The 9,113-nt window shown below is 40.3% G+C and overlaps 1 protein-coding gene across 1 annotated transcript in view; it reads left to right on the top strand.

The window, feature by feature from the left end:
• Window positions 1–1,352: 1,352 nt before the first annotated feature.
• ppp2r3a (protein phosphatase 2, regulatory subunit B'', alpha) overlaps window positions 1,353–9,113 on the top strand; it is a 74,098-nt gene continuing 66,337 nt past the window's right edge. Inside the window, exon 1 of the mRNA XM_051869048.1 lies at window positions 1,353–1,547. The gene's annotated coding sequence lies outside the window, so the exon portion shown is untranslated. The remainder of the gene's footprint in view (window positions 1,548–9,113) is intronic.

Raw genomic sequence — 9,113 nt, 5'->3', positions numbered from 1 at the left:
GAAAACGGTCAAAGAACCTACTGCAAGCGGTCAAAGAGTTTGTGATGAATTACAGGCAAACCCTATAATATCTTCAACCTACATGCAGAATGATTGGTGACTCATGACAGTGACAGTTTTAGCAATTATTTCTCACCTCTGCACTGATACAGAGGTTTATATTTATCTGTATCTTTTCAATCTAGGGCTGGAATTCATCGGTAGAATATGAAATGCTATAGAGCTCAGATAGACAACAATGTGAGTGTAAAAAACACCTCTGAGAGGTTCCTTCCCTTTATGCAACTTATTGTGACCAGTCATAAGTAGCACAGGTATATTTGCAGAAATAGCCAACAATAAATTGTATGGGTCAAAATTATCTATTTTTCTTATATGCCAAAAATCATTAGGATATTAAGTAAAGATCATGTTTCATGAAGATATTTTGTAAATTTCCTACTGTAAATTATCAAAAATTTATTTTTGTGAGTGGATATGCATTGCTAAAGACTTCATTTGGACAACTTTATAGGCGATTTTCTCAATATTTAGATTTTTCTGCACCCTCAGATTCCAGATTTTCAAATAGTTGTATCTCGACCAAATATTGACCTATTTAACCTAAATTTGAACTAAATAAACAAACCATACATCAATGGAAAGCTTATTTATTCAGCTTTCAGATGATGTATAAATCTAAATTTTACAAAAACTGACCCTTATGACTGGTTTTGTGGTCCAGGGTCACATTTGCATGTGTTCTTTACACTAACAGCTCCTCTGACACAAAGGTCAAGTAATCAAGAGATTCCCACATTGTGTATGTCAAATTTCTTTTCGATTGGAACTTATTGTTACCATGCATTATATTAGATATTAGATTACATGTTAGATGCATTACATTAGATGTATTGCCACATTTAAACATTGTATAAGCTTTACAAGAAATTTACATATTACCTGGCTTCTTGCTTGCACTGAGGAAATCTTTTCAGATCAAGCTAGTCTCTCCTGGCTTCAGCAAATTATGTGTTATAATAGCCTACATACAGTGCATTATGTATTCAGATAATTGAACAAGTGTTTAATTTTATTAAATTTGAAATCAGAAGATTCTAAAAAAAAGTGTTTTTTTTCTAGCCCGTCACTCATGGGTAAGACCATCAGTTAGAAAAATAATGGGTTAAACATTTATTATCAATATTAATAAATCTATGGCATTTCGTTCCATAGTTCTGTCTATCGTTCTGTCATTCTATCTATCGTTCTGTCTGTGTAGCGTCCTATCTGGTTCCTAGGTAACCTGTTTTTGGTAAGCGTTTATAGTGTCACCGTTTATATATTCCCGCCCCAGTGTGTCTGTGAGGAACTGCCCTGTCCGCGCGCGCTGTAGCTTTGCTCATTCTGCACTGGCTGTTGTCAGCACGCAGAGTCTGAACGGCAAGGCGGAACGCTGTTACTCCACAAAACCGTGTGTTGACGCGCTAGTCATGAAACTATCTCTTTGGATATCGGACAGTCCTAAAACCTCAGATGACAAGCCTTAACCCGGAGCGAAACGGTAGGTGTTTTTTGATATATTGAGCGTTTACCGCTCGCTATACATACCCTGTACATTTAAGTAGAAGTTACAGTAGCCTACGCGTGATTGTCAAATAAAATGTCTCCGTGACTTCAAAAGAAGCACTGAAGTTCAAATACACTTTATTATCGAAGTTGGGCGTTGAGGAAAGTCACGGTAGGTTGTTTTTGAGATGATATCCCACAGTGTTTTGAGTTTCATACATACATGTGTTGTGATTGTGGAGTGATTTTACCGCATCGGCTGTGTATCAAACTCACGCGCGCAGTAAACTGACTGCTGTACACGCCTGTTTTTGTTTGTACTCAACATACACATTAAATTAGTTGTTTGTAGGTTCACTTTTGTATTATGTAATGTCTGTCACTTTCACTTAACTAATGTGTTAATAATTTACCAGAAAAAGAGAACATTTCTCCTCCGTGTTGCATTTCTTAAGAGTTAGATGTAGAACTGTAAGCTGAAAATGTTGCATTTTTTTCTCCCTCAAGCTACATAAACTGAATGCATTTTATTAACTGTTTTATACTTTGCTGTTGCTAGGTGGATAAGCTTTTGTTTTTGCTTTTAGACAGTTCGGACTTGAATGCTTATTTAGGCTGAGGTGCTGTTTAACTCATTCTTGAGCAGTAGGAACTGGCTCTGTGCTTATGTTGTGTGCATCTTGGAAAGATCAGATCTCTGTCATGCTGTCTTTATAAATATCCTGGTGGGGTCTCTTTGCTGTGGGTGTAATTGGGCATCCCGCCTGCACTAAATGCATGCCTGTCCTGCTTGAGTGCAACCTTGAGCTGTGCTCTGTTCTTTGTCACTAGCCCGATAACTTGACAGATACTGAGACGGCTGGGCAGTCTCAGAATCGTTTCCTTTCTAATTAGCCCAAAATAGCTTTGGATCACAGCTATGTGCTCCCTTGCATTAATCACTTCCTAAGTGCCGGAATTGATCGTCCTGGGTCAATCACAGCCTGTTGTCCTAACACAGTATTTTTTCCTCACTCACAAGACTGAGTTATTCAGCGGCACAATATGCAGAAAATATGCTTCCTTACTGGCATCCCGAGAGTGAAGTCATTTGGCACCTGATTCGATTCCTCTCCACACATCCAGCCGCTCCGAGACTGCACGGGCCTGGTTGGCTGCCAACGAGCCACAGTGAAGTGCATTGGTGAGGTTTTGGTCAGCTGTGGTTTGCTGCTCTTCCCATTGTACCCTATCCCCGCCTCTGCTCACTATATTGACTGAAGCTCATTAAACTCCACATGAAGGCCACAGCTGAACCACTGACCTCTACAATGAGGCTTTTTTTGGGCACCTCCTACAGTACATGTGTGTGGTCTTGCATCTTGCACAGAGGTCTGTCCTCAAGCCCACAAGGCTGCTCATATATAGACAAATACAATTTAAAGTGATGTGTGTGTGTGTGTGTGTGTGTGTGTGTGTGGCTGTGTGCATATATCAGTAGTCTTTTGCAGTGCATGCTGGGCATGCATGCAGAATTGCACTCACAAAGGCTTGCACATAGCAATTATCGAGGCATGCAATTATGTTGCTTGCATAGTCAGTCTACTTCCTCTCATTCTTGTTTTTAGTAAAGCAAAGCCTCGTAATTTTTAGAAACATTTGCTGGGCTGTACAGTCTATTTCTGGGTTTACTACTTGCATTTTTGCACTTTAAGAGCTAAATTAGACAAAGTTTTTAAGTAGAGGAAGGTCAGGACTGTTAGATCTGTGAAGGTCTTTTTGTATGTCAACAGCTTTGGTCAGAGTGCGCCTCAGAAGTAAACAGTCACTGAAGGAGAGCTCAACTGTACACTTGCATGCTGTAGATTTAAATGGTTGTCCCATCATGTAGGACAGGAAATGACAGCTGAAATTAAGTGACTTTCATGATGGCCACACCTGGAAGATCCTCAGAACGAGCAGACAGCACTGACCATCCCATGAACCCCTCAAACTTAAAGGGATAGTTCACCCAAAAATGAAAATTATCCCATGATTTACTCACCCTCAAGCCATCCTAGGTGTATATGACTATCTTCTGCCTTCTGAAGCGAAGCGATGGGTTTTTATAAGAAAAATATCCATATTTAAAACTTTATTAACTATAATAACTAGCTTCCGGCAGACGGCTGTACGCATCAATTTGCAGTGGAGGAGTAACCCCTGACCTGACGCAATGACGAACGCAGAAGCGCAGAGGATAGAGCAAAATAAAACACCGGTCACGAATTAGAAGTCTAAAACGAGAAATTTTTAAGAGAAATGTCGGAGGATTTCGATATAAGAGGAGCTTGAGTTTGTTGAAAGTTTACGCTATCCTACATCCTACATCATAAATTAGTCGTCTGCTGGGAACTAGTTATTTTAGTTAATAAAATTTTAAATATAGATATTTATCTTACAAAATCCCATCGCTTCTGTCCAGAAGGCCTTTATTAAGCCCCTGGAGCCGTATGGATTATTTTTATGATGGATAGATTTTTTTTGGGGGGGGGGGGGCTTTAAAATCACGCCTCCCTTCACTACCATTATAAAGCTTGGAAAAGCCAGGATATCTCCGATTGTGTTAGTCTGAAAGGAGATAGTCATATACTCTTAGGGTAACTTGAGGGTGAGTAAATCATGGGATAATTTTCATTTTTGGGTGAACTATCACTTTAACAGCTTTGTCCAGCAGGGCCTGTGGTCTGTTTGCGCTTATCACAAAAGGAGAGTATCAAAGATACAGCAGTGACTGAAATAATTGGATGTTTATTGCATGTATTTTTTTGATGGTTTGTAGCTGAACTTTTTAATTTTTTGCTTCTCCAATCAATAGCAATATTTGGATGAGATAATATTCAGATGCATTGTTTGAGTTTTTTTTCCAACGTTAACAGGTGACATGTATTGCTCATTCATTATTTTTTACTAACACTCTCTTAAACTACCACATACCCGCTCCATTCTGTGCATGACATCTGTAATGATATGTTAGGATTACAACACAGCTTGTGTTTATAAACCAAAATGGCTTGGTAAGCAGCATGTTTGCGTCAGTGAAAGACACCATGTCAGGTTCGTCCCTTCTGTGAGCTTCTCTCAGCATAAACCCCTCATCGTATGAGCATTGTCTTTGCCAATTAAAATGGATCACCTCTAGTCTAGAAGGTTTACATCGATACTGACCGCAATCTCAAGTGCAGCATTAAGAAAACCCTCAGGCAAGTAGTCAAGTCTCTATCAAGACTCTACATTTGCCCTCTTCACCTGTTTACTTCCATTCAGAGCACAAGATTTTCCATGCCACAGCCATTAGAGATATTATTCAGGAAACAAGTGTTCCTTCGGGGGACAGCTTCCCAAGAAGGCTTCTGATTCTGAATATAGTTCAATTTAGATGCAAAAAAAGCTCTAGCTGTGTGAGGCCCTGCTCCTTTTGCTGTTATTTCCATACAGCACAGACAAAACACTGCTGTCTGTGCCCTGAATAAAACTAGCGGCTCGTGGCTCGAGTGTGTGTGCGGCACAAACTAGCTGCTATTTAAGATCTGAGGCTTGCAGAATAAGATGTGACAGCTTTCTGGTGATGCCCGGTGGAATTGTGGGGTTATGATCAAAATCTTTCGGAAACCATAACAACAGATCTTAGAAAAGCTCTAACATTATTGCAGTTTCTGTTGAGATCTGGCAATTTGTAGTGTGGAATGTAGGTAGAACGTGGCAGACGGGGATTTGGGAATGTATTCCCTGGTGTATAGGGAGCATTTCTGAGGGTCAAGGTCCTTTTCCCACAGTTCTTTATAAACTTGTGTCTTTTCACAGATGCATGTGGCGCCATGCAGAAGAGGGAAAAATGCTGGTTAAGTTTGTGTACTGGTTGGTCAGAGGGCAGAGTGTTTAGATTGGAGTTTTTCCATCAATTTGGCCTCTGCAAGGGAGGCTGAAAGGCCTGCTTGAGAAAATGCACAGTTCATTGTGATCGTCAGTGAATCATGTATTACACACATTGTGTGATAACAGTGAAGTAACCCCTGATAGTAACCACATAATACAGAAGTAAACACAACATTTCATAGAAGTCCATTAGTGTTTTTTTGTTGTTGTTGTTGTTGTTGTTGTTGTTGTTGCCTGCCTGCACTCTTGCAATGGTATTACCCAAGTGTCAAGCTGTGTTACAACAATGTGATCTATTAATTAATTATGACCCTTTTTTATTTAGAATGTACTCACTTGAGATTTTTGGCACACAAGCATTCCTCAGCTGCTTTTGCAGGATGTGGAAACTCCCGCTCATAACTCATATCAGGCCTTATCTATTCAGTCAGATGTGGTTTGGAAAGTGTGAGTGCAGACTTTCACTGTAAACATTCAGATTGCATGGCAGGTGAGGGAAAAATCTGAAAACTGCTCCCTGCAACTTATTTAAAACTCAGGCATTGCCATAGTAACTGCTTATCTGTTCTAACCCATCGAACATCTATAAGTGGAGAGTGGTTTTCCTGTGATTCACATGAGCCTTTTGAGGTAATGCAGGATGCTCATAAGGCATGAGGAACCTGAAATGCGAAAGCACGTGCCTCAGGTTTAAATGCAGCTAATGAGGAGGTGAGTCTGTCATACTGAGAGCTTTCATGAACTGTAATGGATATAATCTGAGCTGGTGAATGATGGACATCTATTTGGTGCTGCAGAATTGTATGACTAATGACAGTCTGTCTAGATTACTAGCTTGATTACTGTTATGTACAAATCAGTACAAGGCTAAGCTCCTGTCTCTTGGGAACCTTTTGGCTAGTTATTAAGTTGCTGACATATCTAATTATTTTAGCTCCGCTGCAAAACCAAGGCATCATGGACGCGAAGGCTGTGCCAAAAGTAGGCTTCCTAAAATAACTTTTGACCAAATTTTAAGGCAGCATTGCATGTATACTTCATTAAGATCATGGCAATCTCAGAATGCACTGAGGCAAGCTGAGCAAAAAAGAAATAAATTGCATACTTCACTACTAAAGCCGTGTTTACACCGAAATTACCTGGAACAATTTGTCCCAGGAACATTTTCCCCCAGACCTGCTGTTGTTTGCCTTTCCATCGCGTTCTAAAGTACCGTAAAGATTAGGCAAATTAGTCCGGTGACGTAGGACTGCGCACAACTTTCCAGTTCCCACTGGATTTTGTCCGCTGTATATAAGCTTAATAAAGCCTGAACCTTGTTGTCGGTCCATCTGTTGTATTTTTTGGTTGATTCGAATAGCAAACAACTTTTACTTGCACGCACCACAACAGACTTTTAAATATGGTGGTTGAAATAAAATGCTATGAGGAGTCAGCCAATCAAAATGCTGCATGAACTCAACCAATCAGCATGTTCAGCGCCCAAGTCCCACCCCCGAAAGTTACTGAACTTTGAAAAAGTACTATCTTGCGAGCAGGGTCTTTTTGAGGGGGAAATTTTTACCCGGAACTTTATTTAGACCCTTGTCCCTGTGGTCGAAACCCACAGAGTACCACCCCAAAGTCCCTAGTTCCTGGGAAAAGTTCCTACGGTGGAAACGCGGTTTAAATAGCAGTTAAAAACAGTATGTGAACAGTGTGATCACAGTATATTCATAAAACAGTAGGTGAAAAGTACCCGGATGACCTACTATTTCTGGCACATCCGATATCCCATGAGGCCACAGGAGAGGATTTGTGAATAGCAGTGAAGCAGCGCAACTGATGACAATGACAACATGACGAATGTAGTATGTTCTTAATACATTCATACTACACACATTTATACCAAATATACAACTGATGTACACTCAACGGTTAACTGCTAGAGAATACCCATGCCCTGAATGAATGAATTCAGGTTGGCCATTCAATCATTTCAGGTTCGTCACTAATCGTTTCAATTAAGAAAACTCAACAGCAGTTTATGAGCACTATTTATTCATATTACACATCTAAGCTAAGCTTTTAAAAACTCGGTGTTGTGTACACTACAGTCTTCAGACTCACTGGGTCCCAGACACCAATATTTTAATGATTAATTAAAGATGAATAACTGTCATTTTGAGATTTCAGTATGATTTTTTTGGTGGTATTACAGCACACTATGAGTGTATATTATCATGTATATTAGCACCGTTTCTTGTTTGCTTTTGGTGTCTGAAAGAATGTTGGACCCAGAAACAATGTTGTGTGACGTCAGCCTTAAAGGGATTGGGATAGTTCACCCAAAAATGAAAATTCTGTCATCATTTACTCACCCTCAAGCTGTTGCAAACATGTATGAATTTCTTACTTGTGCTGAACACAAAAAAAGTTATTTTGAAGAATGTTGAAAACCAAACACTTGATGGACCCCATTGACTTCCATAGTATTTTTTTCCCCCCATACTATGGAAGTCAATTGGGTCCATCAACTGTTTGGTTAACCATATTTTTCAAAATATCTTCTTTTGTGTTCAGCATGGCAGATTTTTCATTTTTGGGTGAACTATCCCTTTAGCTAGTGAAGTATCTTGTGCATTGCGTTATTTGTGTGGCATACAGAGTTGCTGCCCATTAAGGGTGCTCTAAACTGGTCACTTATATCAACGTCCTATCGGAGATGGAACCTCATAAGACAGATCACCAGTTTTTAGAATAGACCTAGGCTATTATGCTTGTTTGCACAGAAATCTCAGCTAGAATAGATGATTATGACATAATGGAATCAGTATATGTCTTATCTCGTCCCTTGAGATGGCGCAGATTTACTCGATCGTCAATCAGACAGTGGAGATCACTTTTTAGTCAGTGTAGTTTCAGCACTGAATTATCCCTCATGCTGCAATCAAGATGCACAGTGTGGTGGGTGGCCATTTCCACAAGGCCATGCCACGAACTCGTTTTTGATGCAAATGACAAAACTATCCTTTGAAACTCAGAAATTCCTTTCAATGACTTGTATTTCAATGTATTCCTTTCAGTGACTTCCACAGTAATGTAAATCCTCAGCCTGGTGTAGTTCTAAAACAATACCAAACAAGGGCTTGTGGTGTGTTAGCTGGGTTCCCAGCGACAGGTCTTTCTCATAAACGCTACATTATGCACATTTCTGGAGCGGAGCCCATCGCCTGAGCTCCTTCACACTCACAGCGAGATGTGTTTCCTCGGGGCAGCTCTGGTGTCATTGCACAGGCCTGTAGCGTGTGGAATGCAGCGGGATGAGTAAATGTCCATGTGTCGAGCGGCCAATCGCTGTCCGCCACTCTATAACACTGCGCCCTTTTGTGTGCTCCACTCGGCCATGGAGGCAAAGACATTCTTCCAGTGCCAGGAGCGCTGCCAAGAGTTCCACAGGAAAATTAGAAAGGAAGGAGGGCAAATGGAAAGAGAAAGAGAACAAAGCTATTGTGTGGCTTTAGTAACATGCTTCTCGTATTGCTCGACTTGAATGGCAGAGAACCTTGTAGTTTTTTATTCATAAGGCTGTGTTAAATGTTTTATGGAAGGCGTTGCCTCTAACAGTGGGAATCATTCTCCTCTGGCACGATCTTGTTGTGGTTCGGATGCTAAATTGGGATTTTTGAACT

The sequence above is a fragment of the Ctenopharyngodon idella genome, chromosome 2 (assembly GCF_019924925.1).
Source record: "Ctenopharyngodon idella isolate HZGC_01 chromosome 2, HZGC01, whole genome shotgun sequence".
NCBI lineage: Eukaryota > Metazoa > Chordata > Actinopteri > Cypriniformes > Xenocyprididae > Ctenopharyngodon > Ctenopharyngodon idella.
The sequence above is the reverse complement of the archived record's forward strand: the minus strand, read 5'-3'. Positions and strand labels throughout refer to the sequence as shown.